The following is a 12,973-nucleotide window of genomic DNA, read 5'->3' as shown; positions in this document are numbered from 1 at the left end:
CGTGTTTGCCGGAGCGGTCCCCGTGTTCGCCGGAGCAGTCCCCGAGCTTGAGCCGCTGCCGGGTCGATGTTCTGCGCGATGGGGGTTGCCAGCGCGTTCATCGCCGTTTGGAGAGGCGTTGCCGGTGGCGCGGATGATGCTCCCGCTGCGCCTGCGTCGCGCTCCAGCGGTGGCTTAGCCGCACGGGTCGAAACCGCGCGACCAGCACCTTCAGCCTCAACCTCCTTTCCTACACCAGCCACACCAGTCATCATTACCTCTACGCTGCCGGGCGCGCGACCAGCACAGAGCCATCTTGGCGGGTCCGGTGCCACCAGCACCGGCGAGAGGCGGCGCGCACGGGGACGGTGCCGAAGTAGATGCGGTGGCTGCCGAACTCGATGACGCGGCCGTTCTTGGGGAAGATGCCGCCGTTGGCGAAGCAGCCCGCGTTGTCGTTGATGAAATCGATGGAGTAGAAGCTCGCACAAGCGCGAGACACCGTCCGCTCGCCGGCGAACTCGAGGAGGCCCGCCCGAATGTGTACTCCAGCATGCGCCACTTCATGCCCCACGGTGGGCGCCAACTGTCGTCGTGGTGAACGAGCAGATGCCATAGGATGGCTTAAGTTGGGGCCGAATGGACGTATGAGGATTCGGGGGAGGGTTTGCGATTAGATCCCAGCAGTGCTTAAAGAAAGGACAGTCCCAGTGTGTGTCCATGTCTTCCTGCTCTCTAGACTTCCCCTTGGCGCGGCGCTCATATCCTTCGTCGTCTCTATCATACCGACGATATCTTCCATTGTCTACATCAGACCGACGATATCTTTCGTCTTCTCCGTCGTACCGCCGACGTCGGTCATACTGACGCTCATACTTGTTAAGGAGATGCGTGGAGAGTGGTCGCTGATACCGCACGCTTCTCACTTGTTCCTCGGTGAGGTACCGTCTGTCATCATATCGGGGCCGGTCGCGTGGACCGGCCTCCTCCTTTTCCTTGCCACGGGAGTGACTGCTTTCTTCTTTATCCTTGCCATGGTGGTATACAGGCCCTGCCATGTTAACATCGAACGAGAAATCTAGCCGACGCCCCACGGAATGATTGAGTTCCACCATGTTGACGCCAGGAAACGGATGTGTGTCCACTTTCATGGCAAACTGCCCAAAGATCAATCGGCCTTGTTCTATCGCCGTTTGGATCTGCCGACGAAACTCTTTGCAGTCATTGGTGGTATGGGTGAACGAGTGATGCCACTTGCAGTATGGTCTCCCGTTCATTTCTTGCGCCGTAGGGATTTTATGGCCTTCGGGTAACTTCAGCTGTTTTTCCTTAAGCAATAAATCAAATATCTGCTCAGCTTTGCTCACATCGAAATCAAACCCTTTTGCAGGCCCTTGTTGTTTCACCCATTTGCAGGACACGGGAGCTGCCCCCCGAGCCCATTCAGCCACGGCTACTTCCAGGTCTTCTGCAGAATCCTCAGATTCTTCTGTCTCGACCAGGCCTACCGGACGCTTAAACTTGTCCTGGTACAATTCAGGGTGGCGCTGCTCATACGATGTTAGTTTCTGGACCATGTGCGACAGTGAACTGTACTCTACTTGGAAAGCCAGATCCTTGATCGGCGTTGCGAGGACCAATGCTGCCGGATCGATCGCTTCTTTCTCGGTTAAACGAACCGAATAGCATCGGTTCTCGACGAGTCCTGAAACGTTGAATGTATTCCGACACCGTTTCTCCCCGCTTCTGCCGCACCTGCGTTAGATCGGCAATGCCAGCCGCGGTAGCTTCTGAGTGATATTGAACATGAAACTGTTCTTCCAGTTGCTTCCACGTCCGGACTGAGTTTGGTGGCAATGAGGTGTACCACCCAAAGGCTGATCCCGTGAGAGATTGTGCAAAAAACCTTACACGTATTGGGTCTGATGCTGAAATCATGCCCAACTGTGCCAAATATCGGCTCACGTGCTCAATTGAGCTAGACCCTTCTGCTCCATTGAATTTTGAGAATTCAGGGAGCCGATACTTGGGTGGCAGCGGGATCAAATCATACTCGTCGGGGTACGGCTTGGAATAGCCGATTGTTTTCCTCTTCGGCAGGATGCTGAACTGGTCTCTCAAGATGGTACTGATTTGTTCCATGGTATGAGATGCAGGGACCGAGCTCTCATGACTCGTTCCGGTGGCATATGTAGCTAGCCATGCCTGTTTATCGGCGTCTGCTCCAGAAATCCCTGCCGGTGCAATCCGGTTCGTGCGCGCCAAGGTATTGCAGTCCGGCACGTATGTGCACACGTATCCATGTGGGATCTCTTTAGGCGGCTCATACAGGAATTGGCAATCGCCAGGATTGCCTCCAACCTTGTAGACGACGTACGCCGGTGAACCCTGTAGCTCTGGAGCTGCAAGCGCGAACGGCAGCGGCGGTCTGGTCTGGAACGGTATTTCTCCCTGGTGAGTCCCTAGGGTAGGTCCTGATGGAGAGTACTGATGCTTCATGATTTCCTGCACCACGCGAACCGCAACGCGCTCGAAAGCGTTCACCAAGCTCTCAGAATGACGGTGTAGAGAATGAGGCACCATGTAATTAACTTCCTGGCGCAGAGCTCTGGTGCGTTCCTTTGAAGGGGTAGACAGGTCTACTTCATCAAGAACGCCTTCGGGGGAGAACCCTTTCCACCTGATGCCATGTGAACGGGTCTTCGCGAAGGAGCCGATGAGATCGGCTTCTAAGAAGGCTTTAATCTCATCATATTTCTTCTTGTGCTCCTCAGGCAGATCTGCGTACGTGACAGGTTCGTCCGCCACCTCATCTGCAAATTTTGACATAGCTGTTGTAGAGTGTCCCACCGGGCGTGCCAGAATGTGTTGCCGACCAAAACCCACCGGCGAGCAGCGATGGACAACACGGAGAGCCGGGAGGCTCCCAGGACTGCTGGTGGGCCCTGGTCCCTCGGGCGACGGCCCGCAGTGCTCCGGCACACGTCCTGGCTAATGCAAGGGCGTGCCACCTGACCTATACCTGGTCAGGAAGGTGATGGATTGCTTCAATTAGTTTCCTGCATGGCAAACACGTAAACATTAAATACGAGCCCCGATCGGCTCTTAGGTTGCCCTGTGGATCGGCTCAAAGAGCCGATTATCCCATGGTTCACGTTGGATTTATGATAACATGGGGGTCCTGCTTTATCAATATAAAGTTAAACCAATCTACGACAGTCTAGGGTTTTCACCGTATAACCGGAACATCCTACACGTAGGCCTAGCAGATACGTAAGATGATGGAAACCAGTCCTAAAGAGGCCTAAAAACCAACACGAAGTCGATCCCCGGAACAATCCCTCTAGAACTAGCAAACCATACCTTACGCACTACCGGATCGTTCAACCCGTTTGCAAGGCCTAACCATGCGGATATCAAACCAATCCTTGGAAAACAAGGAACAACTATAACGGATCAGATCTACTAAATAAAGAACAAGCAAGATGCTGCCCTTACACCCAAGATAGGTGCAAAGGCAGCTAGATATTGAGGGGCAGCGTAGCTAAACAAGCATGTCATGAAAGTATCGACGTCAGCCCCAAAACATCCACGATAAGGGTGTTGCTCGCCATCAAAAAGGCTTCAGTACGAGCAACACCAACAACGAATAAACGGATACTGCCTAGATCGCAAGATGCGATCTAGGCAGCATGTTGCTTACCCGGAAGAAACCCTCGAAACAAGGGGTGGCGATGCGCCTAGATTGTTTTGTTGTGAACGTGATCGCCCTCCTTTCTCAATAACCCTAGGTACATATTTATAGTCCGTAGACTTTCTATCTTGGGAATAAACCCAGCTGTGTACGACTAAACTCTATCTCTTAATTCTAAACATAAAACGTAATCTACCATAATATACAGATACATGGGCAATCTAGCCCAAACTTTCGCACAAGGCCGATTCAGAGACACTTTATATGCATGTCCTCTAAACCCATCTTCGATCACGGCCCATCTCCTGCTCTGGCTAAATTCTGGTGATAACACATGTTTAGATCTTGTGAGCTGCCTAACATGATCAAGATCGTCTATTTGTAATGCTACATGTTGTGTTTGTTAGGATCCGATGAATATGGAATACTATGTCAAGTTGATTATTGATCTATCATATATGTGTTGTTTATGATCTTGCATGCTCTCCGTTGCTAGTAGAGGCTCGGCCAAGTTGATACTTGTGACTCCAAGAGGGAGTATTTATGCTCGATAGTGGGTTCATGCCTCCATTGAATGCGGGACGATGATGAGAAAGTTCTAAGGTTATGGATGTGTTGTTGCCACTAGGGATAAAACATCAATGCTTTAAGAATATTTGTGTTGATTACATTACGCACAGTACTTAATGCAATTGTCTGTTGTTTGCAACTTAATACTGGAAGGGGTGCGGATGCTAACCCGAAGGTGGAGTTTTTAGGCATAGATGCATGCTGGATAGCGTTCTATGTTCTTTGTCGTAATGCCCTAAGTAAATCTCATATTAGTCATCATGATATGTATGTGCGTTGTTATGTCCTCTCTATTTGTCAATTTCTCAACTATAATTTGTTCACCCAACATGCTATTTATCTTATTGGAGAGACACCACTAGTGTACTGTGGACCCCGATCCATTCTTTTACATCTGAAATACAATCTACTGCAATCATTGTTCTCTGTTGTTCTTTGCAAACAAACATCATTCTCCACACCATACGTTTAATCCTTTGTTTACAGCAAGCCGGTGAGATTCACAACCTCACTGTTAAGTTGGGGCAAAGTATCTTGATTGTGTTGTGCAGGTTCCACGTTGGCGCCGGAATCCCTGGTGTTGCGCCGCACTACACTCCTTCACCAACAACCTTCACGTGGCCTTCATCTCCTACTGGTACGATAACCTTGGTTTCTTACTGAGGGAAAACTTGCTGCTGTACGCATCACACCTTCCTCTTGGGGTTCCCAACGGACGTGTGCTTCACGCGTTATCAAGCTTTTTTTCTGGCGCCGTTGCCGGGGAGATCAAGACACGCTGCAAGGGGAGTCTCTCACATCCAATCTCTTTATGTTTATTGTCTTTCTTTACTTTATTTTATTTTCTGTTCTGTTTGCTTTCTTTATATCAAAAACACAAAAAAAATTAGTTACTTGCATTTACTTTATTTACCTTTTGCTTATTTCATCATGCTTCCCCCTAAGTTCACTTTGAAAGATATACCGGTAGGGCGTGGGTCTATCATTGGAAGAGATAATATAGAAGAATTTTTCACCCATGTTAGTACGGTTAAAGATTTTGAAGATAGATCCTTCGTAGAACTTGCTCCTACTTATGAAATTGCTACTGCCTCTTTAGTGCACATGTTGGAAGCTAGATTTTTTAATCTTAATCCTATAATGCAACATATATTTCTTACACTCTCTGATATGGAAGAAGGAGAGAAGAAAGATTTTATTTTAGAAACCCTTCTTAAAGAATTTGGTGATGTAGCTAGAGAGGCTAGAAAAGTCTTTATTCAATATAAGATGCTTGGCTTTTATACCAATTTTGAAAATATCCTTAAAAAGATGGAAAAAAGATAGGCTAAAGTACACTAATAAAACCAATTGTGAGGGAGAGACTAAAGTACCAATACCTTTTAAGCTCATAGGAATGCATGAGGCACTAGAAAAGAATCTTGATTGGATTGTTCCTGAAATTTTATTTGAGGAGGATAGTAAGCCTAAAAGTAATGAAAGAGGAGTCTCTGAAACTTACATAGATAAGATACAATGCATTTTTGATAAAACTCCCAACTCTTCTGTTGATGCTTCATCTCTAGATGATACTTGATTTACACTTTTTGCGCCTAGCTGAAAGGCGTTAAAGAAAAGCGCTTATGGGAGACAACCCATTATTTTATTTCTGCAATTTTTGTTTTATATTTGTGTCTTGGAAGTTGTTACTACTGTAGCAACCTCTCCTTATCTTTATTTTATTGCATTGTTGTGTCAAGTAAAGTCTTTGATAGTAAGGTTGATACTAGATTTAGATTTCTGCGCAGAAACAGATTTCTAGCTGTCACGAATTTGAGTAGAACTCTATGTAGGAAACTCAGAAAAATCCGCGAAAATTCATGAGTGATCCTCAGATATGTACGCAACTTTCGTTCAATTTGAGCTTCTTCATCTGAGCATGTTAAGTGCCTCTAAAAAATTCGTCTTTATGGACTGTTCTGTTTTGACAGATTCTGCCTTTTATTTCGCATTGCCTCTTTTACTGTGTTGAGTGGATTTTTTTTCTCCATTAACTTTCAGTAGCTTTGGGTAATGTCCATAAGTGTTAGGAATGATTGTGTCCTCTCTGAACATGTGAATTTTTGATTATGCACTAACCCTCTAATGAGATTGTTTTGAGTTTGGTGTGGAGGAAGTTTTCAAGGGTCAAGAGAGGAGGGTGATATAATATGATCAAGAAGAGTGAAAAGTCTAAGCTTGGGGATGCCCCCGTGGTTCATCCCTGCATATTTCAAGAAGACTCAAGCATCTAAGCTTGGGAATGCCCAAGACATCCCCTTCTTCATCGACAACTTATCAGGTCACCTCTAGTGAAACTATATTTTTATTCCGTCACATCTTATGTGCTTTACTTGGAGCGTCTGTATGTTTTTTTTTTGTTTGAATAAATTCGGATCCTAGCATTCCTTGTGTGGGAGAAAGACACGCTCCGCTGTTTCATATGAACACTGGTGTTCTTAGCTTTACTTTTAATGTTCATGGCGAAGGTTGAAAACCGCTTCGTTCATTGCTATTTGGTTGGAAACAGAAAATGCTTCATGTGGTAATTGGTATATGGTCTTGAATAATTTGATACTTGGAAATTGTTTTGAGTTCTCAAATAGATCATGTTAAAGCTCTTGCATCATGTAGTTTAAACCTATTAATGAAGAACTACCATAGAGCTTGTTGAAGTTCGGTTTGCATGATTGGTCTCTCTAAAAGTCTAGATATTTTCTGGTAAAAGTGTTTGAACAACAAGGAGACAGTGTAGAGTCTTATAATGCTTGCAATATGTTCTTATGTAAGTTTTGCTGTACCGGTTCATACTTGTGTTTGCTTCAAACAACCTTGTTAGCCAAAGCCTTGTACTGAGAGGGAATGCTTCTCGTGCATCCAAAACCTTGAGCCAAAACTTATGCTATTTGTGTCCACCATAACTACCTACTATGTGGTATTTTTCTGCCATTCCAAGTAAATTGCCTGCGTGCTACCTTTAAAATTTCATTCTTTGTCTTTGCAATACATAGCTCATGGGAAAATAGCTTAAAAACTATTGTGGTATTGAATATATCGCTTATGTATCTTATTTCTTATAAGTTGCTTGTTGAGCGGTAACCATGTTTCTGGGGACGCCATCAACTGTTACACCTTTGTTGAATATCATGTGAGTTGCTATGCATGTTCGTCTTGTCTGAAGTAAGGGTGATTTTTCATGATTAAATGGTTTGAGTATGCATATTGTTAGAGAAGAACATTGGGCCGCCAACCAAAGCCATGTATCATGGTGGAAGTTTCAGTTTGGACATTAATCCTCAATCTCTTATGAGAATATTATCTGTTGTTGAATGCTTAAGCATTAAAGAGGAGTCCATTATCTGTTTTCTATGTTGTCCCGGTATGGATGTCCTTAAGTTGAGATCTATCAAAATCGAGAAATCAAATGCGATCTATCTCCTTGGACCTTTGTACAGGTGACATAGAGGTACCCCTTTGTGACACTTGGTTGAAACATATGTAATGTGATGACCCACAAGTATAGGGGATCGCAACAGTCTTCGAGGGAAGTAAAACCCAAATTTATTGATTCGACACAAGGGGAGGTAAAGAATACTTATAAGCCTTAACAACTGAGTTGTCAATTCAGTTGCACCTGGAAAAGCACTAGCAACAGGGGTGATGTGAAAGTAGCGAGTGATATGAGAGCAGTAGTAACGAGTAACACGCTGACGAGTAATAGTAATATGAGAGCAATGGCACCGAGAAAACAGTTGACATGTAGAACAAGTATATGATGATGAAAGATGGACCGGGGTTCCCAGCTATCTACACTAGTGGTAACTCTCCAATAACAAGTGTTGGGTGAACAAATTACAGTCGGGCAATTGATAGGATTGAAATAGCATTAAGACAGAATATCAAGATCATTAATCATGTAGGCATGTTTTCCAATAATAGTCGTACGTGCTCGCAATGAGAAACTTGCACAACATCTTTTGTCCTACCAGCCGGTGGCAGCCGGGCCTCTAGGGAAACTATTGGAAATTAAGGTACTCCTTTTAATAGAGTACCGGAGCAAAGCATTAACACTCCGTGAAAACATGTGTCCCTCACATCACCGCCATCCCCTCCGGTTGTCCCGATTTCGTCACTTCGGGGCCTTTGGTTCCGGACAGTGACATGTGCATACAACTTGTAGATACAATCTAAGCAATAAGTATAGAGCTCAAATCTAAGATCATGCCACTCGGGCCCTAGTGACAAGCATTAAACACAACAAGATTGCAGCAACAATAACTTCATAAACTTTGTAGATAGACAATCATAACGTAACAATCCATCGGATCCCGACAAACACAACACCGATTACATCAGATGAATCTCAATCATGTAAGGCAGCTCATGAGATCATTGTATTGAAGTACATGGGGGAGAGAATACCAACTAGCTACAGCTAGAACCCGTAGTCCATGGGGGAACTACTCACGGAGCATGATGGAGGCGATGGCGTTGATGGAGATGCCTTCCGGGGGCACTTCCCCGTCCCGGCGGCGTGCCGGAACAGAGACTTCGTCCCCGAATTGGAGTTTCGCGATGGTGGCGGCGCCCACGGAGTCTTTCCGGAGTTTCGTCAAGAGTTACGGTGTTTTTAGGTCGAAAGGGGTTTTATAGGCGAAGAGGCGACGCAGGGGGCACTCGGGGCGCCACACCACGGCCGGCGCGGGCCCGGGCCAGGCCGCGCCGCCCTATGGTGTGGTGGCCCTCCGGCCCCTCTCCGACTCTTCTTCGGTGTTACGGACGCTTCCGGGAAAAATAGGAGGTTTGGTCTTCGTTTCGTCGAATTCCGAGAATATTGCCCGAGCAGCCTTTACGGAACCAAAAACAGCGAGAAAACAGAACCGGCACTGTGGCATCTTGTTAATAGGTTAGTTCCGGAAAATGCATGAAATCATCATAAAGTGCAAGCAAAACATGTAAGTATTGTCATAAAACAAGCATGGAACGACAGAAATTATGGATACGTCGGGGACGTATCAGCATCCCCAAGCTTAGTTCCTGCTCGTCCCGAGCAGGTAAACGATAAAAAGAATAATTTCTGTAGTGACATGCTACTTACATAACCTTGATCATACTATTACAAAGCATATGAAATGAATGAAGTGACTCAAGGCAATGATCTATAGTTGCTAACAAGTAGATAACATATAGCAAAACCTTTCATGAAGAGTATTTTCAAGACAAGTATCAAAAGTCTTGCACAAGAGTTAACTCATAAAGCAATAAGTTCAAAGTAAAGGCATTGAAGCAACACAAAGGAAGATATAAGTTTCAGCGGTTGCTTTCAACTTGTAACATGCATATCTCATGGATAATTGTCAACACAAAGTAATATGATGAATGCAAATATGCAAGTATGTAAGAATCAATGCACAGTTGACACAAGTGTTTGCTTCTAAGATGGAAGGAAATAGGTAAACCGACTCAACATAAAGTAAAAGAAAGGTCCTTCAAAGAGGAAAGCATTGATTGCTATATTTGTGCTAGAGCTTTGGTTTTGAAAACATATAGAGAGCATAAAAGTAAAGTTTTGAGAGGTGTTTGTTGTTGTCAACGAATGGTAGTGGGCACTCTAACTCCCTTGCTAGACAAACCTTCAAGAGCGGCTCCCATGAATTATTTTTATTTTTGGGTGGCACTCCTTCCAACCTTTCTTTCACAAACCATGGCTAACCGAATCCTCGGGTGCCTGCCAACAATCTCATACCATGAAGGAGTGCCTTTTTAGTTTAGTTTTATTATGATGATGACACTCCCCCCAACCTTTGCTTACACAAGCCATGGCTAACCGAATCCTTCGGGTGCCGTCCAACAATCACATACCATGGAGGAGTGTCTATTTTTGTTAATTAATTTGGGACTGGGAATCCCATTGCCAGCTCTTTTTGCAAAATTATTGGATAAGCGGATGAAGCCACTAGTCCATTGGTGAAAGTTGCCCAACAAGATTGAAAGATAAACACCACATACTTCCTCATGAGCTATAAAACATTGACACAAATCAGAGGTAATAAATTTTGAATTGTTTAAAGGTAGCACTCAAGCAATTTACTTTGGAATGGCAGGAAATACCACATAGTAGGTAGGTATGGTGGACACATATGGCATAGGTTTTGGCTCAAGGTTTTGGATGCACGAGAAGCATTTCCTCTCAGTACAAGGCTTAGGCTAGCAAGGTTGTTTGAAGCAAACACAAGTATGAACCGGTACAGCAAGACTTACATAAGAACATATTGCAAGCATTATAATACTCTACATTGTCTTCCTTGTTGCTCAAACACTTTTACTAGAAAATATCTAGACCTTAAGAGAGACCAATCATGCAAACCAATTTCAACGAGCTCTACAGTAGTTCTCCACTAATAGGCTTAGACTACATGAAAAAAAACTTAATCATGATCTACTTGAGAGCTCAAAACAATTGCCAAGTGTCAAATTATCCCAGACATGATGAGGCATTTTCTGTTTCCAACCAAATATAAATAAGTGCAATAGCTTCCAACTTTTATCATTGAACATTAAAAGTAAAACGAAGAACACGAGTGTTCATATGAAAAAGCAGAGCGTGTATCTCTCCCAAACAAGGATTGCTAGGATCCGAATTTATTCAAACATAAACAAAACGAAAATAAACACACAGACGCTCCAAGTAAAGCACATAAGATGTGACCGAATAAAAATATAGTTTCAGGGGAGGAACCTGATAAGTTGATGAAGAAGGGGATGCCTTGGGCACCCCCAAGTTTAGACGCTTGAGTCTTCTTGAAATATGCAGGGATGAACCACGGGGGCATCCCCAAGCTTAGACTTTTCACTCTTCTTGATCATATATCATCCTCCTCTCTTGACCCTTGAAAACTTCCTTCACACCAAACTTCTCATAAACTTCATTTGAGGGGTTAGTACTCAAAAAAATTGAATCCACCTTGGTCCTGTAGTGGCACATTACAAGAACTCAATAAAACATTAGCTACAGCCCTCTACGTCTAGAAAACCTCGCTTAAAGTCCACAAGAGACAATGCAAAAAACAGAGACAGAATCTGCCAAAACAGAACAGCCAGTAAAGACGAATTTTAATAAAATACTTCCGTTGCTCAAATCAGAAAACTCAAAACTAATGAAAGTTGCGTACATATCTGAGGATCACTCACGTAAATTGGCATAATTTTCTGAGTTACCTACAGAGAATTAGACCCAGATTCGTGACGAGCAAAGAAATCTGTTTCTGCGCAGTAATCCAAATCTAGTATCAACCTTCGATTAGAGGCTTCACTTGGCACAACAAAACACAAAACTAAGATAAGGAGAGGTTGCTACAGTAGTAAACAACTTCCAAGACACAAATATAAAACAAAGTACTGTAGCAAAATAACACATGGGTTATCTCCCAAGAAGTTGCTTTCTTTATAGCCATTAAGATGGGCTCAGCAGTTTTAAATGATGCACTCGCAAGAAATAGTATTTGAAGCAAAAGAGAGCATCAAGGGGCAAATCCAAAACAAGTTTAAGCCTAACATTCTTCCTATGCATAGGAATCTTGTACACAAATAAATTCATGAAGAACAAAGTGACAAGCATAAGAAGATAAAACAAGTGTAGCTTCAAAATTTTAAGCATATAGAGAGGTGTATTAGTACCATGAAAATTTCTCCCACCATATTTTCCTCTCTCATAATAATTTTCAGTAGCTTCATGAACAAACTCAACAATATAACTATCACATGCAGCATACTTTTCATGATTTCCAAACACATAACTTTTATCAAGTTCAAGAATAGTGGAATTAAAACTTTCAAACTTACTTTTATTAATAATATAACAAGGTAGTTGATCAATCTCGATAGATATGGGACTCATAGAATAAGTCAAGAACTCTCCAATCCCATTTTCATTAGTAGTACAATTAATATTATCAAGTAACATAGGACCATCATCAAGAGCTTTATCATAAACATTTGCCAAACAAAATTCTTTAGTACCATGCATTTCGACATCAGGCACAAACAAAGCATTATCATAAGATTTATCAAAGTAGCATGGATTATCATAGATAACAGTAGCATAATCATTCTCAGAAGTATTACTCATAGGTACTATTTCAAGAGAATCCACAGGAACATAACATTCAACCTCTTCCGGTAAGCATGGAGGACAATCAAATAGTGTAAAAGATAAAGAGTTACTCTCATTAGAAGGTTGGCATGGGCAGCTAATCCATTCTTCCTCCTTTTGTTCGTCACTCTCCTCTTCTTTTTCATCCAATGAGCATTCAGGTTCATCAATTTCCTCCTCTTTTTCATCCAATGAGCTTTCAGGTTCATCAATTCCTTCTTCCACAGGTTCCCGCAAATTGTGAGTGCATTCTTGTGCATTAATGTGTCTCTCTTTATAATCAAGGATATAAGGATTCCTACTTGTAGCATTCTATGCAAGAATTAAGGATAGTAGAGACATAATCTTTAAGGCCCTTACAAACAACACAAGTTTCATAATTCTCAACCATGAAGGATTCTATCTCGGAGGCTCTCATAAATAAGACAAATTGTTCTACCTCTTCGAACCCATAATGAATATAGCAATTCCGATTATAGTTCTTAATTAAAAATTCCTCACTAAAGCCACATTGAAATTTAAGATGTTTAGTATCCTGTTGAGAGCAACAGTTTATATTA

The sequence above is a fragment of the Lolium rigidum genome, chromosome 2 (assembly GCF_022539505.1).
Source record: "Lolium rigidum isolate FL_2022 chromosome 2, APGP_CSIRO_Lrig_0.1, whole genome shotgun sequence".
Classification (NCBI taxonomy): Eukaryota; Viridiplantae; Streptophyta; class Magnoliopsida; order Poales; family Poaceae; genus Lolium; species Lolium rigidum.
This window is presented reverse-complemented; position numbering follows the sequence as displayed.